Source organism: Chionomys nivalis, chromosome 23 (assembly GCF_950005125.1).
Source record: "Chionomys nivalis chromosome 23, mChiNiv1.1, whole genome shotgun sequence".
NCBI classification, from domain to species: Eukaryota; Metazoa; Chordata; class Mammalia; order Rodentia; family Cricetidae; genus Chionomys; species Chionomys nivalis.
The window spans coordinates 14,833,222-14,859,854 of record NC_080108.1 but is presented as its reverse complement, the minus strand read 5'-3'; the positions used below and the strand labels follow the sequence as shown (position 1 = coordinate 14,859,854).

Genomic DNA, 26,633 nt, shown 5'->3' with positions numbered 1-26,633 from the left:
GCACACACACCACACACACACACGCACACACACACACACACACATTCCTAAAGGCATTATTTTCATCTGAAAATAGATTATAGGCGTACAATTCTATGAGTTCTGACAAATTTACACCCAAGATAGCAGTTCCCCCCTTCCAGAAACTTCTCTCTTGTTTCTTCCCAGTCTGCCTGCTCCCCTCTCCCCAACCACTCTTTGAGGTCTCTGTCAGTTTTACCTTATCTAGGGGTTCATATAAATGGAATGTAAGCCAGCACTTTTAAAGAGAAATTCATTTCAAGTCCGGAGAGAGCACACTGTCCTTGGAGGCCTGGCTGAACATGTACCCACGAATATGGGACTTAGGTCAAGCATTCGTCCCCCTCAGATGAACCCAGAAGTCAAACCTGTAATTAGATGGGGGTGGGGACTGGTTTGGGCTGGTCCTTGCATAGGACAGCCCTATTCTCACCCTAGGTCTGTTAATGAGCTGGGGACAGGTGAGCCTCACACATTCCAACTTGACTGCCTCCAGCGGCATCCAGGAGCTGCTGGTGAGCTATTAATGGAAGGTGTGGGCTTTGTGCTAATTAGACCGCCTCAGCTTCCATCTGTGCAGGCACTGGAGCCCCTTCACTGGCCAGCCTCACCACCCCCACCCCAGCATGCAGCCTAGTTCTGTTACCCCCATGAATTAGGGGGTACTGTGAGCAGAACTGCTTCTGACTGGCTTAGGTCAAATCCCTAGTCTTTGTGTGTTTCAGAAATGTACGGGGTGGTGGCGTTTCTCAGCCCTTCTCCCCCTTGTTAGGGTATAGTTGGATCTCAGCGAAAGTTGGATGGAAGTTTGGGACCCATGGCCACCCTTCAGGGTGGGTTAGTGTTGCAGGTGTCTGGGATTGTTTTGTAAAGGGCTTCTCTTGTCTGCCTCCTGGAGAGGGTGGCTCTAGTCCCTTGTTATTACCCCTTAGTCTGCATCTATCTAGTCTGGTCACTCCCACCCACCTCACCTCACCCTACAACTGCCCAATCTTTGCTGCCTCAGCCAGCCTAAGCCGAGAGCCATGGCCCTTACTTATCTGAAAACAACTATTTAAAAAAAATAACCCTTTTAAAATGTATTTATTTCACTTCAGGCCTCATGGATATAATTTTTGCCTCTTATGAACGTTTCATTGAAAAAAAATATGTCATGTCATTTAAAGAAAAAGCAGCTCTCAGAATAGGAGAGCTCCTTGTCTAATATGAAGGAAAAAGAGGGGCATTTCTGAGAATGTTCTTTTTTTTCTTTTCTTTTTTTAGCTCCTATAATCCCTCAGGGTGTGTGCAAAAATATCAAGCCCTTATATCAATGTATCTCATATTATTCTGGTTGGGTTATCCTGCTAATAACACCGTTGTCAACGGTGAGTGGATTATTGGCCACGGTGGAACTTCTCCAGGTTCCCTCAAGAGTTTGGACCCACACTGGAGGGCGAAGCCTGGAAGGGCTGCAGAAACCCCTGCTTATGGGGAAGGTAGGGCTGACTTGCTTGTGTGGCTTTTTCTGCCCCTGGAGGCGTTAATTCCTCATCTGAAGTTCTAGGGTTCAAGATTAAGAATCACCGGGGGGGGGGGGAACCCTCACATTCTAAAGTTTAGAGAGGCTGAGCAGCTTGGGTGGGGGGTGCTCTACTGTGAGGTAGAATTTTTTCCCACAGGGTTTACTCTTTCTCTCTCAGGATATCCATGAGGTGTGGTCTTCACCTCTCTGGGTGAATTGGGGGACAAATAGTACCTGGACCTACATGGGTCATGTGGGATTTACATAAAACATACAGATAAAATCCCCGGCACATAGTGGGCAGTAGTCAGATGGTAGCTCAAACGGCAGGGGGTGCACACATGTCTGGGTCTGAAATTCAGAACTTCCCCCTGCTGAAGACAGAATAAAAGCCCAAATAGGTGCTCGGAGCGTCACCAAAGGGCCCACAGGCTGCTAGTGCCCTATCTGCTGAGTCCCTCAAAGAGCACCCCGTGTATGGGGGAGATCAGAGAGAGACCGGTATAAATTCTGAGCTTGGATGACTAACCAGGGGGACATCTGTCTTGAGACATTTGAAGTCAGCAGACCCGCATTGACTACCCTAGTAAAGAAGGCTAGGGCTGGAGGCCAATCCGGCACCTCCAGGAGGCCCGTGTTAGCTCTGGGCATGGAGCTGGCTTTTTTCGGAAAACCTCCAGGGGTCCAAGACTCATTAGTTGTGACACTGAGGAAAGCCAGGTTGTGCCTTGGTTGGGTCGAACTCGGGCTTTCTGTTTAGGTCAGGAACACACATCCAGGTCCCGAGGGACCTCGCAGCGACAATAATGGGTGCTATGACAGAACCCCCTCCCTTCCATAGCAGATACCCAATCCGGTGTCTCTCCCATCTTCCGGGTGGATGTGGTTAAAGCTCTGAGAAGTCAACATTTTTCCCAGGCTGGGGTCGTGACCTGGAGGTGCCCTCACCTCCAGGCCACTGCCCCAGGACCCTGAGGCTTCGAATGAACTGGACACCCTTCTAGGAGTCGGTGGCAGGCGCCCGACGTCTCCTGTCTGTGTTACAGTGGCTCACCGGCAGGTGCTCCAGTTTCCCGCACTTCTTACCTGAGCTCTGCGGCTCCTGCGCTGGCACCTATTGGCTCTCCGCGCGAAGGAGGACATGCCACCGCCACGGGAGAGGTGAGTGGCTGTAGCCAGGAAAGGAGGACACAATAGTGTCCCCAAAACGGGTCGGCGACCAGGAACGTTGGAAGATTCCAGGATCCCGTTGGTAAGGCGACTGCCTTTCTACCCGAGTCCCCTGGAAATGCGACCCCCCCTTCCTCTCGAGGCCAGAATTCAAAGTCACCGTGCCCTCACACGTCCCCAAGTGGGCGACGGCTTTAAAAATACACCTGCTAGCTCGTGCTCTGCAACGCGGTCCCGCCGAGCTGCTCGCGGAGCGCTAGCAGGCTGAGCGCACCGGGAGGCTGGAAGGATTCTGGCCTCCGAGGTGGCTTCTTAGACTCGTCCGGCCGAAGCCCGAGTCGCGGGCGGTGGCAAAACCTCGGCTGGGAAAAGGCGCAGCCGCTTCTCCTCCGCCCAGGGGGTCAGGCTAGGCGCACAGCGGGAGCCCAGGGCCTGGTCCGGTGCGCTCACCCGCGGCGCCGACAGGGACTCCCCGGCCGGCCTCACACCTCGAGTCCCAGGTCTTCCCTGGGCCTACAGAAGTGGGCGACACCCGGCGAGGAAGACCCCGGAGCGCGGCCTGCGCGGGCACACCCGACGCCGGGTGCCGCCGGGAGGAGAAGCCGAGGAAGGGCCGCGTCCCCTCGGCCTGCACCGAGGCCCCGGAGGGGCCGCGCCGCGGGTCCGGGAGGCCATTTTGAGAGCGAGCAAGCGGCGGCAAGATGGCTGCGTGGGCACGAGGTAGGTCGCCGCGCCGCGGGACCCGCCGAGCTTCTCCTCGCGCCAACCGGGCCGCTCGGCGGCCCACGGAAGCGGCGAGCTCAGGGAGCGCACCCGGCCTGGGGAGTCCTGGAGGCTGCCTGCCCTGGGCCACTCCAAATATTCGACTCCTGCCCGGACCTATCTTCCATCGCCCAGGGACCCTGTCCCCAAGGCCGCAGTGACCTTCAGGGCTGCAAAGGAGAAAGCAGCAGGAGAAGTGGGGTGCTACTGGGCTCCTTGCAGGGACGCCATCGGAAGGGCCTTCTCCACCAAGCTGAGGAACAGGCCCAGCTGACAGTGGGGTTTGTTGTTGTTTATTTGTTTTTGTAGTTTGGACCCGCAGGTTCTTGGAGAGTTACTTCCCAGCGCCCACATTTCCTTGAAACTGTGACGCTGGAGGCGGTGAGCAGCCCCCCTCCATTATCCCAGCCCTGGTGTGACCCCCTGAGGCAAAGAGAGTCCAGAGCCCCAATGTGAGACCTTATGAAAGTGTAGTTGGGGTTCGGAGTGACCTAGAGACCCCATTCTCACTGTCTTGGCTGGACTGAGGCAGTTTGAGGATAAAGGTGGACGGATGGGAGCCATGGGACAGCATCTTCGGCCTTGCCCTCTCCAGACCTCCGCCCAAGAGCCACAATTTTAGGTCAGCAGTACCCTAGTGGGTTTGTGTGGGCAGAACTTTTCTTTCTCCTACGCCCCTATTCCATCAATCATTAGACAGTCTGCCTTCTTAAGCCATGGGTGCCCTAAAGCAGGTCATATACATGTGTTTGTATATAGACGCACCCACCAAATAACTTCAGTTATCAATTTATGTTTGTTGAATTCTGCCTTGTGCCAGGCCTAAGTGCTTCATGTGAACTTGGACCTCCTTAGATAGGTAAGGTGATGACTCCCTTAAGTGACTTTCGCCAGAGGGTAGGGTGTGAATCTCAGGCTGTTAAAACCTGAGGCATGGGTTCTCAATTTGAGTCTCTGCAAGTGCATATACGTAAACAGAGACACAATGATTTATCTTGTCTGTTCTCCTTTCCAATAACCATCAAGCCCCTCCTGAACCCAAGCCCCCTTCTTACTCAGCCCTACCTCACATCTGAGGACTCTCTTGTCACACTTCCCAATGTCTACCCTGAAGCCCTGGCCTAAAATAATATTTACGATTGGCTACTGTGGTTGCTCCGAGCTTCCTGGCAGCTAAGACAAAGAAAGAATGGTGACTTTGTAACTCTGCTCAAAAAGGAAGCTTGTTAGGACCGGTCAGAGATAAACATTTTTCTGACCTCTGGTTTGTATAGAATTGATGTAGCTCAGTGGTGAGCTCTTGCCTATGGCTCAATACCCAATACCAGAAAAAATATTAATAAAGACTGATGATTATGTAGGTTGAGTGCATATATCACAGATTGGGACATGAGCCCCCCAAAATTTGATTTTCTTTGAGGCCACTAAGTTAGTGAAACAAGGGCTAGGACCAGTCCAAACAAGGACCAGACTCCCCGTCCAGTCTCCATTCTCCAGAATCCAGGCTTTAGTGGCCTTCAACAGGGAGATGCTTTACTTGTGGCCTATCAACCGTTCATCTTCACTATGAACTCTTTTGCCTGGGTGCTGTCTCTTTATTTCCTCAGGCTCCGGGTGTTAAGATAGACTTATCATGGTAGGAATCTGTAAGCGTGTGGCAAACAAGACCTAATGCTAAACCTAGTGCTTGGTTGAGGGTGCAGGCGGAAGCCCTGACTGGGGGGTGTGTGTGGCACTTTTACCATTGTAGAGTTCCTGTACCTAGTAATATAACCATAACCACCAGGGCCACCCCAGCAAAATGGTGTGAGCTGGGGAGTGGATTTCCCCTCTAGGATATGGCCTGACTCCTGGCCACACTATCACAGTACTGGTCCTCGCAGGAAAGGGTCATTTGTCCTTCAGGGGCCTTGTCAGTGAAGCCTTCAAATTCCTCTAGTGAAGCAAGGAAGGTGTGTGTCTGAGTCCCAGTCCTGTCGTGCCCCCCTCCCAGCCCCAACTGTTCCAGGAGATCTTCTGTCTTCTGTAATGGAGAATCAGTTCTCTCCCATCCCTTCCCAGGTTTGGTTCCTGGGGCTTAAGTACACTCACTGGTCTAGCTGTGGCTCAGGTTAGGAAATGCCAGTGGCCCCCAAAAGGTGGGGTTTGAATCCTCGGCTTGATGACTGAAGGAACAAAATAGTTCAGTAACCCGGACATCTGTACCCAGAAAGTGTCACTCCTGAATATGGGGAGGGATGAGCTTCCTAGTAGGGAGTCCCTCTTTCCAGAGAGGCTCCCACAGATCCGGTTCCAGTCCTAACTGGGCAAAGCAGCAGAACTGGGACCAGTGTGCAGCGAAAGCCCCAGCTGCAGAGGAAAAACAGGGTTCAGCTCCCCAGATTAGTTACTGTCTACAAGGATTAAAGGCCCCAAATAATGGCCAGCTTCTCCCCTGCTCTGTGCCAAGGGAAGACATGTAAATACAGCCGCACGCCAGCTTAGGCAGTAGATGTGTATAAATCGAATTTAGCAAATCAGATCATGGTTTAAATGCACTATTTAAAGCAGTCCTGCAGTGAAGCCTTTTACAAAGGGAATAATCACTTTGTGATGCTAATCATCAGCCTCCAATTTATCTCCTTCGTGAGTTCAGATGTTGCTGCACTGGGTGTCCTGAAATCGGGGCGCTCTTGTGTGGGGCTCCAGCGATGGCTGTCTGCCTTCTTTCTCTGACCTCTCATTTAAAATGGGTGCATGTCCTGCTTCTCACTGGGGGCCTCAGGATGCTTGTCATTTAGCCTGATAGTTCTCATCCGTCCCACCCATCTTTTCATAATCTGATAGAGGCCACCATTCAGCTGTTCCTGGCTCCTTTTCTGAGATTTTTCACTCTTCCTGGGGGGAGATACAGGCCCTGCTGTTCCCGGGCATTAGAATTAACTCCCTCTCTGATCTGAACCTCCTTTTGTTTCCTTGAGCTTCTGATACCTCTGTTGTTGATCATAAAGACGAATTCAGAGATGACTACATGACAGCCTGTCTCTGAATTTAGAAGGCGAACTAAATGCAGGCACCCCCTTACTGAATAGGCAGTGTCCAGAAACGTTCTCCCCATTCGCAGAGAAAACAAAACAAAACAAAACCCCGAGGCCTGAGTGTTACAGTGACTTTTTCCCACAAGTTAAAACCAGAACTCAAAGGAGAACCTGTCTCCTAATTGCTATAAAAGTGTTTTATACACTGAGCTGTAGTTCCTTTCTCTGCAGAGAAAATAAAATCAGACCATCTGGGTGGGAGAGGGAGAATGAAGGAAAGAGATGGATCCGAGTGGAATAAAGGAAGTGGGCAGGAAGCTAGGGAGCTGTGAAGAGCCTGACCTTGCTTAGCTCACAAGCCCTGATATAGTGTCTTTGTCAATGCTGCCACTATTGACGCGTTCCTTGGTAATTATGACTGTGTGTTGGCATGGCGACTCAGAGTAAGAAGACTAGAGGCAGTGGGTAAATGCACGACTTGTTCTCGCCTTCTAAAGCAGAGAGGAGCTTTTGTGGGTAGTTCTTCCAGGGAGACGTGGTGGAAAATTCACCAGCCCCTGTGCTGGAGCATGGGTATTGACGTGCCATGGGAGCCAGGTGGCCCTGAGCAGGGCGACACAAACAGAGGGCCTCAGCAAGACTTGGGTCTGACACAGAGATCTCCCAGAGGCCCCTCCAGTTCCCTTCTGCTGTCTTTGTTCCCCAGACTTGTAACGTCAAATGTACCCATTTCTGCTTCTTTCTGAGTTGTCTCTATTTCAAATAGGTTGATGTTGCAGTGTCCCTGAACTTGCTTGACCATGCCTTCCTCTCCCTTATAGTCCATGGCTATGCATCTGGAAGCTGAAAGGGGAGGCTGATGGGCCCAGATGTGAAGTTGGAGTCTGGGGCTTTCCTTTCTTCTACCTTGGTGTCCTCTCCATCATAGATACCTTAGCCATATTCTTATCTGAAAACGGGGACCTGCTGCTGGAGTCGAGCTGTATTGTTCTGTCCAGTGTGATACCCAATAGACATGAATGGTTCATCTTATAAATGTGGATGGTTTGGGTGGTATGACACATTTAAATAACATTGGACTAAATAAAATATATAATTAAAATGACATGTTTCTTCTGTCTTTGGTCTGAGGCTTCTAGAATTTAAGATTACATAGGGAGCTCCCACTTACGGTTCTGCTGGAAATGGCTGATCTGGGGGGGGGAGCCCCCCTACAGACCCTGACACTTGAACTGATCGCTCCGATCTCACCCGAGAGAAGTTTAATCACAGAGGTCTATGCATAGCGTGCAGGGGAAAACCAGGTGGAGAGTCTCGGGCCTGAGGGGGCTTTTGGGACAGCCTAAAAGAGCCCGTTAGGTGGAGATTACCCCTCAGTCCTTGAAGGTGGAAGTTATGGCCTGAGTCTATGGGTGACATTGTATTTTTCAACATTTAAGGTAAGAGTAGCCCTGAAAGAACCTTTAGATAAAAAATTTTAGGTCAGCAGTACCCTAGTGGGTTTGTGTGGGCAGAACTGGAGCTGACGGGATCATTGTTCCAAAAGTGGGACCCACACCCCCCACTGGTGACTTCATATTCTCCCAAATACAGAGAAACCACTAAACCAGGGAAGACAGCTGTGTGTCCCAGGCTCACATCAAACTCCCTTTTGGCTAGGTTCCTTTCGAAGGAACATGGCTGGGGCTGCCCATCCCCTGACTGCCCCTCCTCCGCTCAGCCTCAGCCTATTAGCAAGCCCCAGCTTCTGGGATGCTCCTTGGCTCAAAGCCAGCATTTTCTTGGAGAGGCTCCTACTTTGGCTCCCTGCCAGGCCTCTGGTCTCCAGAGAGATTTTTTTCCCCCCAGAGAGGTGCTGGGCTCATCCTGCTGTCAGAGGGTAGAGGTCTGTTCAGCCTTCTCACCTTGGAAGACCCCAGGCAGTGGGTCAGCCGTGACACCAGCTCTGGCCCCTTTCAGAATCTTCAGCTTCTTACTGGTTAAGGGCCTGCCAGCCTCCGTACTCTGGGGGTGGCAGAAAGTGGCTCCTCACTGGAGTTTGAGAGATGGGGGATGGAAATCCTAGTGAGTCATAGTGATGGTGGCACAAAGCACCCACCAGGTGCTTGTTCTGTGCCAGGTTCTGTGTTAATCTTGGCACACTGGGTCTTTGAGACCTGGTTCAGAGTCAATATAATCCAGGGTCCACCCTTCTTTTCTTAGCCAAATGTCATATGGGGTGGCATGAGGTATGACTCAGAAGCTGTACTTCTTAGTAGCCTGACTCGGTTGTCATGAGGTCCTTGTTTCCCAAGGGATCGGCTGGGTCTCGGGAAGCAGCATGGGGTTGTTTGGGTTGCTAGAAGATGTCTCTGCAGCATCTCCTTCTTCAGGTAGGCAACACAGCTGAGTAAGCCAGATGGGAAAGCTCAGAACCAGGCCCCCAGGACCCCCAGTAAGGAATCAGAGAGGTGGGACACATCTCCTTGGGTCCTGGTTTGTCTTGCTATTGTCTGTCAGCCAAAGCCTCGCTGTGCTTCAGTTTATAAAAATCAGGGTGGTTCCAGGACAGCCAGGGCTACACAGAGAAACCCTGCTTCAGATAGATAGATAGATAGATAGATAGATAGATAGATAGATAGATAGATAGATAGATAGATAGATAGGGACTACACAAAGAAACCCTGTCCCCAATCAATCAATCAAGACAGCCAGGGCTACACAGAAACTTTGTCACAAATAAATAAGTTAAAATAAATAAATAAGTTGAATGAATGAATAAATAAAGTCAGGGTGACCCAACTCCACCAGCTCCCACAATTGCAAGAGACTGACTGCTTAGGGTGAATGTGGGTTTTGTTTCTGCCCCTAGAAGTGGTACACAATCATATGGGAAAGGGGTAGGGTCTGTGTCCTCTGTCCAGTCTTGTTTTCTAAGGTGTATGTTGTGATATGATGTGCATATATATGCCGTGTGTGTGCAGATGGCTGCAGAGCCCAGAAAGGGGCTTCAGGTCCACTGGAAATGGAATTACAGATTTGTAAGCTGCCTAACAAGAGTGTGCAAATGTAGGCTTAGTCCTCTGGAAGAGCCGGAAGCACTCCTAACTGCTAAGCCATATCTCTCCAGCCCTCATTCTTAAGCAAAGAATGCCAAGACTCCCTTTTGTCTGCCAGTTTGGCAGCACAGAAACCTGCTGGTTAGGAGAGCGGCCATCACCTCTGAGAGTATCATTTCCTTATTAAAGAGTGAAGAGAAGGAGAGGGGGTCTCTAGTATACACGTCCTTATGAGTCTGCAGTTTCTTTATCCCATTGCATTTAAATACATATTAACATTTATGTATGTCTATCTGTATAGTGTACGTGTGAGTGTGTGTGTGTGTGTAGATCAGAGGACAACATGAGGAACTAGTTCTCTCTACTGTGTGGGCCTGGTGATCAAATTCGGGTCGTCAGGCTTGGCAGTCTCCCTACACCTTGCCAGCCTCAGCATTTCAGCTGCTGCAGATTCTCCCTGATGCTGTCAGGGCACAGCAGTGAGGCAGAAACCACAAGGCTTACGGAGCCCAGGTTCTGGGGCCTTTCTGATCTAGTTCAGAAACCATGAGCATGCCAGGTTTCCTCTTCATGGGCTACTGTTCCACCTGCAGATTCCGGAATAACACTCAAGAAATACCAGGGCCTAAGTTCAGTCCCCGACTCTGAGACAGAAGGAGAGGAAGGAAAGTAGAGGAGAGAGAAATAGAGATATTTAGAGAAAAAAAATTAGTATGTATCCCTTAATGTCCCTATCTTGATGTCGGTCACACATTTGTCATGAATAAAATCCCTGGAAGACAGCAAGCAAGGGACCAAGCTGTGCTCTCAGTCGGTTTACACTGCGCTAAGTCATTGTTTCCTGACCGTTCATAAGCTCCACGGTCTAGGGAGAACCCCGACATGCTCTCTGACCTCTGGATCAGAGGGAGGAGCTTGAAAAGCCTTAGCAGGCACATGCACAGGGTTTTATCAGGGGTATGTGGTCTAACTTGGGTCCAGGAAATTAAGAAAAGAGGAATTTGTCTGGAGATAGAGGTACCAGAGAAGGCTTCCTGTGCCCAAACATGTTTTTTTAGGCCACCAAGAGGGCAGGAGAGGGCATCCATGCCACAGGAGAGTATTCTCTGGCCAGAGGTTCAGAGAAGCTGCAAGTATCCTGATGGACAGGGCATGAAATTTGGTATGGAGCATCAGGTCAGATGGTAGAAGCTGAGAATAACAGGCAGGAGCCAACTAAAGGGACTGGTCACCATGGGTACAAGGTGGGGAGGATGGAGGCTGTCAGGCCCTGTGCCACCTAGGCCAGCTGGAGCTGAGCAGGCATGCCCACTCTGTGCCTGTCAGCCTGTAGCACTTGGCTTGGGCCTGGGAGCTCATGGAGCCATTTCCAAGTTTGCGAGGAAATTGTGGAGCCCAGAAATTGGACATCTTCCCATGCCACAGTGTTTTTTTCTACCACAATCATTTATTCATTCAACATTTACTGACGTACATTATGTGTCAAGTAAAGCCTCGGGGACAGAGAGGAGGAAACCACAGTCCTCTCTCCAGCCCTTTAGCTCTTGTAATATGGAACTTCACGTATCTATCCGCAACAGGAAGGTCAGGCTGAGGGGAGGGAGTGCTGAGTTAGTAGGCATGGGATGTGACAGTTACCATCATTTGGTGGCTTCTTGCCTCCCCTATCCCTCTCCAGTCTTCAAGAACCTGCAAGAGCAAAGCCAGAGGCCATTTCATGCTTTGCCCATGGTGGCCATCAGCTGTCACTTAGCTTCAGCCGGACTTCGGTTCTCTGGATCCCACCGGTTCTATAGTTTCCCTTTCTCCATTTAAAACAATTTTGATGTTAAGAATTAGAATATCAATAACTGACTGGGATTTATGTGTGAGAGTAGCAGAAAACATCTTAAGTACAATTAAATAATAAACCATACCTGGAGGAATTCATGGATGAGTGCTTTCTTCTCCTTGGACACCGGAAGCTTCTCTGGAGTGCCAGGTTCAGAGTTCTACCTGGTTCTCCTCACGCTGGATCCTGAGCGCAGTTCTTGGTGGTTAGGCTTGCGATAGTAAATTGATAGTGGAGAGCACCTGGCCGCCACTTCCCTGCACAGTTGAGTTATGGCCCAGCCCTGCAAAGGGAGCTTTAGCCAGCCCTCTAACCCTAACCAAGGACTTTTTCTGTCCCTTGCCTTCCAAGAACAGGAAAGACAAATGGCTTTCTTCTTCTCATTGCTACTACTCTGGTAGACTTGTTACTGGTGTGTGTGTGTGTGTGTGTGTGTGTGTGTGTGTGTGTGTGTGTGTGTGTGTAAGATAAAACTCTTAGATACTGGCCGGGCGGTGGTGGCGCACGCCTTTAATCCCAGCACTCGGGAGGCAGAGGCAGGTGGATCTCTGTGAGTTCGAGACCAGCCTGGTCTACAGAGCTAGTTCCAGGACAGGAACCAAAGCCACAGAGAAACCCTGTCTCGAAAAAAAAAAAAAAAAAAAAAAAAAAAAAAACTCTTAGATACTGTATGGTGAGTATCAGAACACATTGGAGGGTCCATGCCACTTTTGGCTACCTGGGAGTTCTTTCTAAATCTTTGGTTTGGCCTCAAGAAGACTAGAAGGACATGCCCTGGCCTCCTGCTCCCTTATGTACTGACTAGTTGTTGCTAGCATGCAAGGTGAGTATACTTGAAATCGGTTCTTCTGTGGACAGGTGAGTAGCCACTGGTGAGACGAAAACACTGGGCACTTTCTAAAACTTCTGTCTTTCATGTGGGAAAGCCAGAGGTCTGTGAGGATGCTGTCCCAGGAAGAGAGCATGTACTCTGGGTTCTGTATGCAGGACAACAGAGCAAGGTGGTTTTCAGGGTCTAGCTGCTAGCAAGTGGGTCGTCCTTATACTGAATGGCCTTGGCTCCCTTCTGGCTTCCTTTGCTTAGATTTCCTGGAGGAAGTGGCCTGAATAAATGTCACCCCCACAGAGACTTGCCAGTTGACAGCTCTCAGTCACAAGGAAGCTGCTGGGAGATACTTCCTCCAGAGTAGAGTGGCTCACAGACCCCTGTGCTGAAGAAGGAGGAGCAGAGTTGTCTCATTTCCTGTTCCGCTGTTCCCCTCATAGGCCTTGTCTTCCTTGTCTCTCTTCCAGGACAGCTCCAGGGTCAGAAGAAGGGAAAAGAAGCCGGGCGATGGTGGCGCACGCCTTTAATCCCAGCACTCGGGAGGCAGAGGCAGGCGGATCTCTGTGAATTTGAGAACAGCCTGGTCTACAGAGCTAGTTCCAGGACAGGCTCCAAAACCACAGAGAAACCCTGTCTCGAAAAAACCCAAAAAAAAGAAGGGAAAAGAAGAAAGACGGCTTGGTGACAACTAAAGAGGTGTCTCCCTTCCGACACGCGCCGCGGGCCCTATGTATGTCCACAGCTCTCACCAGCAGCTGTCCCCTCTCTGGACGGTGGTGCAGATGGATGGTGCAGGTAGAACGCGCTCTCATTCACTGTCGTGACTGCTTTTCCTTCGCTGGGACAAAAGCAGCCTCCTCTGAGGAAGACACTGAAATTGGTGAGCCAGATGTGAGGACATACACTTCCTGTCCTGACTGCTCAGGAGGCTGAGGCAGGAAGAATGCTTGAGCCCAGGATTCAATGTCAGTTTGAACAACTAATGAGGCCCTGTCTCAAAATATAGTACAGTAAAATTAAATTAATAAACAGATGGAATGTTCCCTTCTTGTGGGCCTAGTTGCTTGCTAAGTTGACCCATATAAAGTTTCTTTACTGTTAAATCAAGACCAGTCAACTGTTGATACGGTTCCTTCATGAGATGGTACATATTAACCATTTGTGTTCCTCTCATCCTACGACACCCCTTCAAAATTATTTTAACAGCAAGAAACTGGAGCCTGAGATTGTGCTGAAAGGAAAACCTTCCCAGCAAAGCTCCACTTTGCTCCGACTTCAGGCTATGTTGTCTTGAGATATAGGACAATCAAAATGACTTTTGAGGCCCAGATAATGGTGGTGCAGGCCTTTAACCCTAGTGCTTGGGAGAGGGGTGCAGGAAGATAAGAAGTTCAAGGTCATCCAGGGCTATGTGAGCTCCTGCCTCAGAAAGCAAACAAAAGAAATAAAGGAAAGACAAAATGGCTTTGGCTATCCTTTCCTTCATCATTAATAAAAGAAGGAAAGCCTCTGAGATAGCCTCGCCAACCCTGACTGAGGACTGGACCAGTTACGGGACTCTGATTCAGAGTCCTTTGCTTCCATTAGCCGGTGAGATGGTGTTTTACTTCTCCATCATGGGAGGCTTCGGTGCAGTAGAGGAAGCAGGGTGCTGGGGTGCTGGCTCGCAGACACACCCCAGCGGCAGGAGTGCCATCCAGTCTTCAGTACATCACTGTCAGTGTGTGTCTGTGGCCGCCTCTGGGTGTGTGTGTTTCTTTTTGTATCTCCGTGTCAGTGTCGAGCCGTGTGTCTATTTATGTCGGCCGTCTAGGCGTGCTCAGTGTGACAGGAGCTGGGGGCGGTGTTGGTAAAGGAAGACAGTTCCAAGCCTCAGCTCTCCCCTCGGGGACATCAGGATGCTGGTATATGTGTACTGCACATATATAGATACAGAGCTTTTGTCATGCTGTTCATTGGATGGGGGATGCATTCAAGTGTCTGGCCAGGTATGGCCTGAGCAGTGGCCTGGCTGGGGAAGCCCCATCTGCCAAGAGCTCACAGAGTTGCCTTCCCGCCCTCCCTGTCCATGGGGAGCCCCGTCCCTTCGCAGTTTACCATCTACTCTCTAATTTATTAGATGGGAGGGAGGAGAAAATGAAATGTCGCCTGAAGACAATGGCCGAGACAGCCCGACCCACCCTGCACAGCCGCCAGTGCCTCCTTCCCCAGCCTTGACTCCTCTGTCGCGAGTCTGCACATTACTCTGCTAACCCTGAGGTAAGAGAGAAAAGAACCCCCAAACCATTCTGTTAAGAAGTTATGCCCGCCCCCTGCACGTGCAGAGATAGCTGAGAACTGTTGAAGGAAGAAGCCACCAAGATGAAGGCCTGAGTGAGCATAGGATCTAGTTGATAAACCATAGACACAAGGCCCTTCATCCGCTCTGGGGCTCCCACCTCGCAGTCCCAAGACTCCCAGATCCCAGCCAAGCAAGGGAGGGGCAAGGGGCCCAAGGCAGCTGCAGGGGCTATGTTAGTAAACACTTTACTGGCTTCCTATTTTCTTCACACACACCCCCACCCTTCTCCACTCCCTGATGCCCCTTACACACTCCCAGCCCCCCAGCATCCCCCTTTCTGTGGCCTGCACAATGAGCTCATTGTCCCGGGTGTGATTTGAATAAGGGATCTGCGGGCCTGTTCCCAGCATTGTCCGAGGGGCTGGGAAAAACCCCAGTGCAGGCAGGAGGACCAGACCAGACAGAGACAGATGCCTAAATTAGCAACAAAGCTTTGTGCAGGTCCCCTGGACAAGGGCTCGCCTTGTCTGCATGGACTCAAGGGTGTGGAGCTGGCCGGCTGCTCACATGTCTCCCCATGTTAATTAGTTTTGCATGCATGTCTGAGAAGGTGCCAGGGGAGCTGTGTTTGCCTTCCTCCTCCCCCAGGAGGGGGCCCTGTTTGTGACTGGCCAGTGGGCTGGAGGCTGGGAAGTTGAGCTTGGCAGGGCTGGGCTGGGCCTACCTGGGGAGCTAGGCTCAGATTCTGGATGGGGATTCCCAGCTTCCCTGTTCTGCTGTTCTGTGGGGAGCCTGGCTTTGCTCTCCGTGCCCCCTCCACTCCTTGCCCTGCTGCAGAAAGTTGGTCAGTTCTAACTACGGGGAACTAACTCATTGGCTTCTACCCAGACCTAGGCTACTGCCTGTCCATCTGGCAGTCTGTCTCTTGCGACACAGGGCCCCTTGGGACCAGGCAGCAGAAGCGACCAGTCTGGGCTCTCTTCTGTCCCAGAGCCAGATGGCCAGTCGGCTTATCGCATTACGGCCTCCGCTGTCCCCAGACCCCTGCCGTCCATTGCAGGTCAGGATCTTGTTTAGGATATGGTGAAGAAGCTTCCTTTTCGGCTCTTGTAGTAGGGTGGTGGACAGTGTGTAGTCATGGCCTTGCCACTGGCTCACTGTGTGACCTTGGACAGCGCAATTCCCTCTGACCCTTAATCTCAGTAGTCGAATGAGGCTGAGCTTCAGGAATCCTTGCTCTCCTCCTAGCTGACACCTCTTTGCTGTTGGTGATCAGCTCAGCTTGTGTTCATTCAGCACAATGACAAGGGTGAGACCAGTGGGTTCTGGATGAGGGCGGGAGGACTATGGAAGGACAGAGTCGAGGCTTTGTGTTTTCTGGGCAGGTGATGGAAGTGAGGATTCAGCAGAGCCTGTCTCCTCGGGTCCTCCCTGAGCCCCGTGCCAGGCCTGCGTCTTCCTCTGGCCTGTATGCTGCAGTGGTGGAAAGCCACTCCAGCCCAGCCCAGGTTAGGAGAAGCTGGACTGAGAGCAGCTGCTGGCTGGGGCCCCTGCAGGCCCTTGGCCAGGGCACAGGGCACAGGGCTGAGAAAGGCTGGACACCTGCTGGGCTAAGCTCAGCCAGGCCTCCTGGCATTTCCCAGGTCATGTCTTCAGAGTGTCTACCCCTCTCGAACCCCCCAGGAACCCCAGGAGGTGAGGGGCAGGTATGCAGCCTTGTTCCTCTCATTCGCGGGCAAGTGTCTGGGCATCTGACTCTAAGCTCTTTGCCAGACTCTTCCCACCACTCATCCGCACGAGTCTTCCTTCTTGTGACCCAGCGTTTGGGTGACTGAATGTCTAAGCATAGGACTCGTCAGTCTAAACTCCCTGCTCCTTCCAGATTAGTTTTCAATCAGATTAACCAAGCCTATGCCATTCTTTATAGACAGAAAGGAACTCTCTGTGTATCTGTCTGTTCTCTCTCTCTCTCTCTCTCTCTCTCTCTCTCTCTTTCTCTCTGTGTGTGTGTGTGTGTGTGTTCGAATTTTAGATAGGATCTCTGTGTAGTCCTGGATGTCCTGGAATTCCCTGTGTACTCCAGGCTGACCTTGAATTTACAGAGATCTTTCTGCCTCTGTCTTCTGAATGCTGGGATTAAAGGCATGTACCCCCTCTCCCGACTACTGTGTGTCTTAAATAAGTTGGGGTGTCTTCAGATCCAGAAATCCTAAGGTCTTTAGGAAAATATGCGAATGCCCAGTTGGTCCTCTCTCTTGTTCCTTTTTTGCCAACCTTCTGTTCTCAGACATGGTGGGAGGTACCCTGCTCTAAAGCAGGCAGCTGGTCAGAGACCCACGGGGAGCTATGTGGTTGACCCCAGATGACCTTGGGACAACAGGTGAGCCTAGGCTTTTCTCCTCCTTTAGCTAGTTTCCTGCTTTCCACCTCCCTCCATCTCAATACCCCTTCCCCTGCCTCCCTGAGCTGTTTCTCACTCAAGCTGGGAGTCTGGTGGAGTCCAAGCTTAGTGAAGAAGAGCGCAGAAGCCAGACACAGTGAGCCAACTGTCTGCAGTAGGGGTGGGAGGAGAGAAGATGGCAGGGCCTTGGGGGAGTTGCCCACTGCCCTTCCTGCCCCATTCCTCTCTTAGCTGCCTCAGCTGCTGCCTCAGCTGTATCTGAGCTCCTTAATCTGGTGATCAGTGTGGTGCTGGGAGGGCGGGCTGGCAGAGGCTTTAGGAGGTGACAAGGGATCTTAGGAGTCACACTCTGCTGATGGAGCATCACCAAGTGTCATTGCAAAGCTGGGGAATCACATTCCAAGCGCAGCTCCCCCTCCGGAGGCAGCAGCCTTGGCTGGGCTGGACCCAGGATGGGTGGAACCCAGTGAAAGCTAGGACACAGCCCTTGCCTGCTGCAAGGCTTCACCTTGTTCTTTGTTTCTGAGAAGGAAACTTCCCAAGATTGGTGCTTTCTAGTCCTTTCTATGTGACCAGGCCTTTATTTTTCCGTAGCTGCCTTTAACCGTACCCCAGCTCCTAGATCTTCCAGCTGCCAATCTCAATTAGAAGTGGTATCTGTTTGTTACAGGTCGTCATTCCCCTGGTCAGTCAGGAGAATGCTATCAGATCTGGCCAGGGGGAGATGTGTTCTACAGATGAGTGGTTATGCTAGACAGGAAGCCTTCATATTAGTGTGAGTGGCTCTGAGGAAACCCAGACAGTTTATAAAGAGAAGTCAGGATGTGAATGCAGCCCATGTGGCCACCAGGAAGTAGGCAAAAGCCTGGCTGGAGAGAAAGGACAGAGGGACAGAGACGGGACAGAAGAGGCAGACACTCAGCCCTGGATTCATGGGCACTTAGGTTCCTGAATGTCCTGCGAGTTCGAAAGCCTCATCTGTAGTGTTGGACCAGCTGCTACCTGTGGAGCTGTGGTGACTCTAGCAGGCACACCTCTTCTCCGTAACTACGTGACAGAGAGGAAGGAGCTGGTTTTCAAGGTCACTCAATATGGCTGTGTTTGGGGGAATGGAAACACTGGCAATATTCGGAGTATTAACTACCAACTGGCCTTGGTACCAGTATGGCAACTTGCCTGAACCAGCAGCCCATGAGAGAGGGCACAGCTGGACCCAAATCAATCCATTTGTCTTTTTGTCTCTCTGTTCCATCACATAGGTGTCTGTTCATCTGCAAGCTCACAGCCTCCCTCAGGGCACTTCCTGACAAGATGGCAGGATGCATGATCCTGGGATCTCCTTTGCTCTCTCCAGGTTGGATCTGCCTTCCTTGGGGGCATGCCCCATCTGATCTGAGCTGCAGGCTGGCACTGGTAAAAACCTACCATAGCCTCTCTCTGTGGGGATGAGCTTCACCTGGGTCTCTCCTGCCCTTTTCAGCAGCTCTGTAGGCCAAGGAGTAGGGGCCTGTCCTCATTCTGACTCACCTCCTTATGCTCTGCTTCTTTCTCAAGGGAGCATGAGTGGCTCCTGCTGAGAGTGTGATGCTGGAGATGGATGGAGCCATGTTATGTTACTGAAGAAAGCTTCTGGTCTCAAGGTAGTATAAGTCTTCAGTCCTAGAATTTTGGAGACTATCCCCTGCCTTAGACATGTGCACCTTGACAGTAATGGCTTCTACTGGGCTTTTCTCCTTACTGAAATCTTTCCCTTTCAGGGTCTGAGGTGGCCTAGTAAAAAAACAAGGTCACGAGAAGATCCACTCAGAAGTCAGAGGGTCCTCGGTCCTCCAGCCCACTGTCCTGCTTAGGACATAAGGCAAGCTTCTTCCCTCTCCGGACCTGAAAAAGGAACACTGGATACAACAGTGTCTGCAGCCACTTAGCCCCTACATTTTATAATTTGGGAATTCTTCTTTTTTTCTGCTTTGTTACCTACAAGTCAGCCTATCCCTCTTCCTGACTTTCAGAAAAGTCAGCCTTTTCTCCTTTAAGCTGTCCTGGGACACAGGTCAATTCCTCTACCTAAAGCCTAAGAAGAAACAACCAACCAAAGAAACAGAAAACCCAGAAGCTTGTCTCATTTCTGACCTTCGACATTGGACTGGAAAGTGGCCTGGGCTGGACAGTATGTTTTGGCTAGGTGTGCTTCCAGCCTGAGTCTGGATGCTCTGTCTTCGCCTCTGGTTCCAAATGTTCTGAACAGCGCCCCAGTGGTTTTAGGAAGGTTTGTCATATATTTGGGACCTTTCCTGGGCCAGAGTCCCTTAGATTCTATGAAGGCACCACTTTTTCTTGATGTCTGACTTCCCCAGCAAGGTGGCTCCGCTATAGGCACAGCTGAAACAAGTCTGGCTATGAAGTCTAGAAGGCGTGAAACCAATATCCCTGTATGGCCAGGGTGACCCTGGGCCAGTGCATAGCTTCCCTGAGCACTGTTTCCACGTTTATAAAATGGAAAGGGGATAGAGAGGGGAGGGGATATGCCTTAGTGGTGGAGAGCTTTCCAAGCATTCTCAAGAAGTTGGGATGTATCCTTAGACTCAAAATATAACAATAATAGTAGCCATGCCTTTCACATACATTATGTGAGATATATAAATAAGTCCTTCTCCAACTTCAGGACTTCCCTGCTGGGGAGGTCCTGAGATGACCTTCATTTTCCCCTTCCAAGCCCTCATAACACCTGAATGGAATTCAGAGGGCATCTGCCTCCCTGAGCGCCTCCTGCTCACAGACTATTCCTCTTGTCTTTAGAGCGTCCTGCGAAAGGAAGTGATGGGTCAGGCTCTGTTCACTTTTCTGGAAAGAGAGAAGTGGCAGCTCCTGCTAGGGTCACAGGACGAATACAGAGCCAAGCTGCTTCAGAGACAGAAAAGAGCAGGAAAGAAAATGCAACGTCACCACCCTGTCGCCCCTGTACAGGGTGCAACCCAGCCACCAGGGACTCAGCAGGAGACCAGGGAAAGTGCTCCACAGCCCTCCTAGAGGGCCTCTCTCATTGACCAGCTGGCCTGGCAACTCCTCCACGCCTGCCCATGCCACACCTTTCTGGACGGTTCTGGGTCTGCTGTGCTGTGGGACACTCTGTCCAGCCACTTGGGAAACGGAAACTTCACCACTGGCATTTCCACCCTGGAGAACTAGGCAGCACACTGGGAAGCAGCCAGGGGAAGGGACTCCAGCCTCCCAGGAGTTAAAGATGCCTCTCCCCAGCTGTCCTCCCCTTGGTGCTCCTTTTCCTCCCTCCTTCTGCTCACAGCAGGCAGGGCCTGGAACCAGGAGCCATGCTGCTGTGCTGTTGCCAGGGGAGCTGGGAGGCAGATCGGAGCTATGCAGGGAAAAGGCTCAGCCTGTCAAAGTGTCTGAGATGAACCACCGCCATCCTGTGCAGCTGGGCTCAGATGTGTCTTGGCTCTTGTTCTGTGCCTGAGAACGGTGAAGCCCAGTGAGGTTCAAGGGCACACTCGCTATTCATTAGTCAGGGGTTCTTGACATCCTGTCTCTCCCAGGCATAGGTTCCCCCCTTCTTCTTTCTCTCCCTCCTGTGACACATTCCTGGGTGCCTGTGGTGAGGACTGCACACCCCCTCCTGCATGGCCCCCTCCACGCAAACCCTGAATCAACTCCTGTTAAGGAGACCAGGCGGGACAGAGACAATGGCTTCAAGAAACCATTCAGGCGGGACCCCAGCCACATTCGCCTTCCCTCCACTCCAGTGCCCCTACAGAGCCGACTCTGCTGTGACTCAGGGCACCCTTGGGCCCCCAGCTTGCACAAGCCCAGACAGGAGCAGGCCACTAGGTGCTGCCCTACACAACAACAGGCCAGCCAAGCGCTATTTTCAGTGGGCCCCTCAGTGGGCGCCTCTATCCCATTGGCTAGATATTTTTGTGCAGTTGTTTGGGGAATAGAAACTGTACAATATTTTTCTGAAATGTTCCAATGTCAAAATTAAAAGGTACATTTACTTGGATACTAATTTTATGACTAGGAATTTTCTCCAGATACAGTGGGAAGGTTTGCTAAGAAGCATAGACAAGGAAGTACAGTTCAACTAATGCATCACTTACTACTGTGGAATGCTTCAGAGCTGTAAAAGTGTGGCAGATCTCTGCATGCAGGTGATATCCAAGGCTGACTGATAAACTTGAGTGGATATATTCAGATAAATAATAAATAATAATAAATTACAGAGCAATCAAGTATGTTCTTGTTTGTATACATTTAAAAGTCAGTCATGGAGTCTGAGTTATGTGAAGCTCGGTGATAAGATACATACCGCACACAAGAGGCCTAGAGTCAAATAAAATCTATCAGCCATAAGCTGTGTCTGGATAGTTCCTGAACACAGGCACTGGACGGCAAACCTCTGGGAAATGGGAGGGATTTCTTCCTGTGTATTTGTGTTTGTTTTGTCTCTGTGTTTCTGAAATGCTTTTATTGAAAACGAAAGGGTAGTAGCCGTTTAATAGGCTTAACTTCTCTCAGTCAATGAAGGGTAGGCACTTCAGGACAAGGTGGTGATGTGTCAGGGAAAAGTGTCTTAATGGTACTGGTGGCCTCTGGCCAATGGCATTACTGCGGCCTAATAACCACATGTCACCACCATTGCTGCTACTATTAACCTAAAACCCACCGTGCTCCAGGCTTAGCTTTTCTGGTTCTTGCTTAGTTGAGCATCATTTTTCAGTCCCTCCTATGCAGGAGACAGAGCAAGGAAATCAGAGGCACTACCCTAGAGTGGGTAAGTCAAGTGTGGCTCCTGATTTCTCTCTGGGAGGACCTGTTTAGAGAAGGGGGGGGGGTTGGGCTGTGTTGATTACGAGTAGGTACCCTTCCCTGCTTTAGCCCAATGGAGGTGCCCTGCTGGGGACAGCCTGCCTTCAGGAGTGGACTGACTCGGAAAGACTCTATCTGCATACACAGCGTGTGTCCAGAGATGCACCATCTGACCCTGCTGCTCCCAATGCTAATCAAATGCCTGGCTTTACCCCCAAAGGAGTAAATTGCTTGCTAGAGGGTGTCTGTAAAGGGCAATGTGGAGCTGAGCTTTGAGGCCTAAATCCAACGTAGGTCTAGATACCGATACCACATCCCACAGAGCTCTGTGTTGGGTCCTGAGACCCGGGAGCCAGCAAGTAGAGTTGACCAGAGGAACCTGGGAAACCCATAGAGGTCCCTGGACTTTGATGGCGGCTGGAGGAAAGCAACCAGAGGTGGGACTGTCAGGTGCCAGGCCTCCTGTTCAGGTGCAGGGAGCCCTGGTTTTATACTGTGGGAGCCACTGGTACACTCATTTTACAGGCGACACTGAAGTTCAGAAATGTTGTTACATGTCCCAAGTCACAGCTAAAAAGGGTCAGAACTGAGATTTAACACCCCTCTCATTGATTGCAGTCTGGACTCCTAACCCCAAATATATCCTGTTTGGCTGGGCCATTTAAAAGAGGTTCCCTAAGTCCAAACCCTCCTGGCCAGTTAACCTCTCCCTCCAAGGTTCCCATAATGTCTTACCTGGGGCCCTCCCTAATGCTATCTAATTTCAGCCTTGGGCTATGCCACGTCTTGGAACCTAGGCACTAGGCCTGGAGAAGGAATTCTGGGCCATATAGAGATTGGAGGCCTTCGGTTAGTATTGCTACTGCGGACTACGCTATCTGCCTCCTGGGGACTGGTCATCTGCTCTCGGCAATTGCTGTCCCTCCTTCGGGTCCTTGACTTTTCAGGTCAAGGATTCTCCTGGACCCACCCCAGTGCTTCTCAGAGGTGGACCTGTGGGGGCTCCAGCAAAGCTGAGGCTGGAGGAGCAGACATGGGGGAGCAGAGAGGACGCTAAGGTTCATGAGCCATTGGAACTCTCCGGAAGCCATTGGTTTTTCAGGACAATGCTGGGGGAGGGTTAAGAGAAATTCTGCGAGAAAGAACTCTTCCAACCTTGAGAGCCCTCTGCCTCTTTTATCCCAGCTCACAATTGAAGGCTTGAAAAATCGTCCCTAATATTTTTTTTCTTGGGCAGACAAGAATGAGGAAAACAAGACTCAGCCACTAGCAAAGACAGCTCATGGCGTTTTGAGGTGTGAGGGGAAGAATGGATGGAGAAGCTTCAGAAAGCCTTAGACTGTCAGTCTCTCTTACCTGGGCTAGGGTCACAAGGGCAGCCAGAAGCCTGGCTTGTTTTCAGGCTGGAGAGTGTAAGAGTCTGAACTCTGGGAACCAGATCCCAGTCTACTCCTAAGCCTCCAGTAATGTCTTCTCAATTTTCACCATGATCCCATAAGACGATCACATTTTCCACATTAGGAAACAGTGGCCCTGGGCTCGGGAGCTCTATGACCGGAATGGGAAGCAGGGGGTCATGAGGCTCTGAAAGCCTTTGACAAGTTTTTTCATGTATGCGCAAAATCACAATCACGCTTTCATCGTTTTCATTCTCACAGGCCCTGTACCCCAGACAATAATTAACACTCTCTCGCTCCCAGCACACTAAGTGCTTGCGCAGTCCCAAATTACATTTAATCCTCAGGCGTTGGTGTGCATAGCTGGGCACCACCGGCCCTTATTCCCATCTAAGCAGCGGAGAGGGTAAGGACCGAGAAGCTGTTCAAGGTGGCCGGTGCGAGTGTGAGCGGCTGCTGAGACGTGGGACTTCAACAGTGGAATGCCTGCCTGTCCAGATGCCAGACGCTTATCCCACTGCCTCCCTTAAAGCTTGGTGGCTGGCCAGCTTGATCTGACCCCAAGATCCCAAATGAAAAACTCTCTGGCCGGCTCATAGCAGCCAGAACCACCGACTACCAGGCAGCACTCCCCGGGACGCCCGAATCCAGCGGCCAGGGCAGCAGGCTGGAGCCCCAGGGCACCGGGAGGAGCCAAGATCCTGGTCTGGGAGGAGAGGACTTGGAGGCGGGCGGCACAAAGAGCTTTTTATTCAAATTTGTTTAGAGTTTCGCGAATTTGCATGAAAAATGTGTGAGAAAAGCCAGCTCCGGTGACCTCATCCGCACCTGCCATTAACGTTCAATTAGCGGCTGAATAGTGCCTGCCGACGCGACGTGCAGAGAATCCTGCCTGCCCCGCGCCGCTCGGCGGCGGGCCGGGCGCGGGATCGGGAGGAGGGGCGCGGCGGGGCGCAGGGCTCCGCCTGAGGCTCGGGACCCGACACCCAAGACCTCCTCACCCTCAGTCTCAAGGGACCCTGGAATCCCAGGGCCCTGGAGCACCAGGCAGTTTGGAGCAAGACGGGGCCATGGAGATACGGGCTCCCTAGGGTCCTGGCCAAGTGCTCTCCGGGCCTCCCGGATCGAAGGTGGCGGGCGAGTCCTGTCCCGGCTCAGACAAGCTTCCTCGCCACCTTCCGGACAAAGTGTCAAGTACAAGTTCAAGTTCAGGGGCAGGTCCCAGGAGGAAGGGGTGGGGGGAGCCATCCCCAGCTGCCTTTGTTCTCCGGGATAAGCGCTCCCACGTTCCCCGCCCGGGCGGGGCCCGGCGCAGATACCCCCGCCCCGCCCCACCGCGCCCCGCTACAACCGCCTCCTCCCGCCCGCTCGGTGCCTGTGCCTGGGTCCTGGCGACCCTGCTCAGGGCCACGGAAGGTTCTGGGGGCTCGGGGAGGGTGGGGGAGATGCGCAGTCCGAGCCCGTGGGAGCCTCCCCGGCCCCGCAGTCCCAGCAGCAAACTGCGCTTGGTCGGACGGACGCCCGCGCGGAGGTAAGGACCCTTGGCGGGGTTCGTCTGCACCCCCTGTGCTCCGCCCCACGATGGGCTCAAGCGACCTAGACCTGCAGCGCGCCTGGTTGGGCCTCAGGGGGGCGCGCTGCGGCTCCCCACCTTAGAGGGTGCCAGACTTCAGGGGGATGGGTTCTGGGTCAGGGGCGCCTGGCGGAGGCTGGGAGAAATCATTGATTGGCCTCTTTCCCAGGGGCGGCTGGTTCACCATCTTTCTTGCAACACCCCCTTGGCCTCCACGCCTGCATCTCTCTGACTTCGGCGCACCTCAGATTTAGCAGGGACGGAGGGTACCGAAGCTAAAGCAGAGCTCCTCAGACTCGAGTCCCGTTGGGAAGGAGGACTGAGGTGTGCTTGCGGCTTAGCTAAAAGAGGAATCAGCGGTGCACTCACTCCACTACCTCCTCTCCTTCTCCGGAGCACCTAATTGAAAGTTTTGTATCAAATGGCGCTTGCAGATGTGGGCTGAGGTGGGCTGAAACCCACTGTCAGTGCTGTGATCTTTATTCTGCCGCTAAAACCTTCTTGGGTTCCCGCACGCTTGATTCCTGGACTCTTCCGAGTTAGATGTAACCCTTTCCACCCCGCCCTCTCCTAAAGCAAAAGAACCACGGAGGGCTGCGTCAGAGCTGCTTTTCACTCTCTTCTTCTGGATTGGACACCGTTTGGTGACACTGCGTTACATACTGTTCCAACATCCATGACAGTTGGTTTCTAAATTCGCAGTTAGAAGTGGAAAGTCAGAAATGTGTGTTCCCCGCTGCACCAGGTCTGCTGCTCCCCTTGGGTTCCTCTGCTTGCTTCGTTTGGGAGTCTTCTCCCTGACGTCTCCTTTATGGGACGCTGCCTGACCGAACTTTGACAAGTTCCTCCTTGCGACCCAGGATGCTATCTCCGACTTCCATCACCTTCCCTCTCTCTCTTGACATCTTCAGCTGTACTGTCAATATTTATCAATAAAGAAAACGGTTTGTTGATAAATAGATTTTTAAAAAGGTACAGCATCAAGTTAAAAAGCTTTGAGGTTTGCATTCGCTTTGCTTTTTAATATTCTCTTCCATGTAAGGTGCTTCATCCTTCTGTTCCATAACTTTAGGGGTCTCAGGTGCGCAAGCAGGGGCCATAGAAAGAAAGAATGAGACGGCCTCTCCATGTGTTCTATTAAAAAGAAAGGGGAAACATTCAGTGGGAAAAAATGTTTTAGAGTGTTTTGTGAAAGTGAAAAGGAGAAAGCAGAAAGGAGCCCCTTCAACTCCATCCAGCCCTTCACTCCATCTGACCGAGTATGGGGTGGCCTGGAAGAGCTAGGGGCATGGAACCCTCTGACTTAAGTGTGCTGTGGAGAAGCTGGCTGAAAGTGGGGGTCAACTTACCTAGAATCGTTCAGCTCCATGAGATCTGTCACTGAAACACTGTGTTGGTTTTGTATTTTGTTTTTGTGGTTTATAACCTTTTTCTATGTTGCCTTAGCTATCCCGGATATCACTATGTAGATCAGGTTAGCTGCAAACTCACAGATGTCAGCCTGTCTCTGTTTCCCAAGTGCTGGTATTAAAGGTGTGTGCAACTATGACCAGTTTGTCACCAACACCCTCACAAGAGAGGAGTCTGGGGAGAAACTTTTATTCCTTAAAAAGAAAAGAAACCAAAATAGCTTTATTTGTTTATTCGATGAATATGGGTGTTTTGCCTGTAAGTACATCTGTGTATCACGTGAGAGCCTGGTGCCCTCGGGAGCCAGAAGAGGGCATTGGGTCCCCTGGAAGCAGAGTTACAGACTTCCAGATGGAAGTGAGATGCGATGTGGATATGGCAATCAAACCAGGATCTTTTGAAAAAGCGGCTATTGAGTTATTTCGCTAGTTCCCCAAATGACTTTTCTTAGTTTGAAAAAAAAAAAGAATCTACAGAGGCTGTTCTAGATATTTCTCTTCCTCGGGGGGGGGGGATTTTGGGTTAGAGATCTCATCCACCTGATTCTCCCTGAGGGATTGTGACGTCTTAGATGAACCCCT

At 51.4% G+C, this 26,633-nt stretch overlaps 1 long non-coding RNA gene across 2 annotated transcripts; it reads left to right on the top strand.

Annotated features, from left to right (window-relative positions):
- The first annotated feature begins 13,061 nt into the window (after positions 1–13,061).
- On the top strand, positions 13,062–21,052 carry LOC130865358 (uncharacterized). Of its 2 annotated transcripts, XR_009056102.1 has the most exons (4): positions 13,062–14,428; positions 18,111–18,264; positions 18,406–18,491; positions 18,609–21,052. It is a non-coding gene; the product is annotated as an uncharacterized LOC130865358 (long non-coding RNA). The 2 variants fall into 2 exon arrangements; XR_009056101.1 differs by having other exon boundaries at positions 18,111–18,491.
- Positions 21,053–26,633: the final 5,581 nt, after the last annotated feature.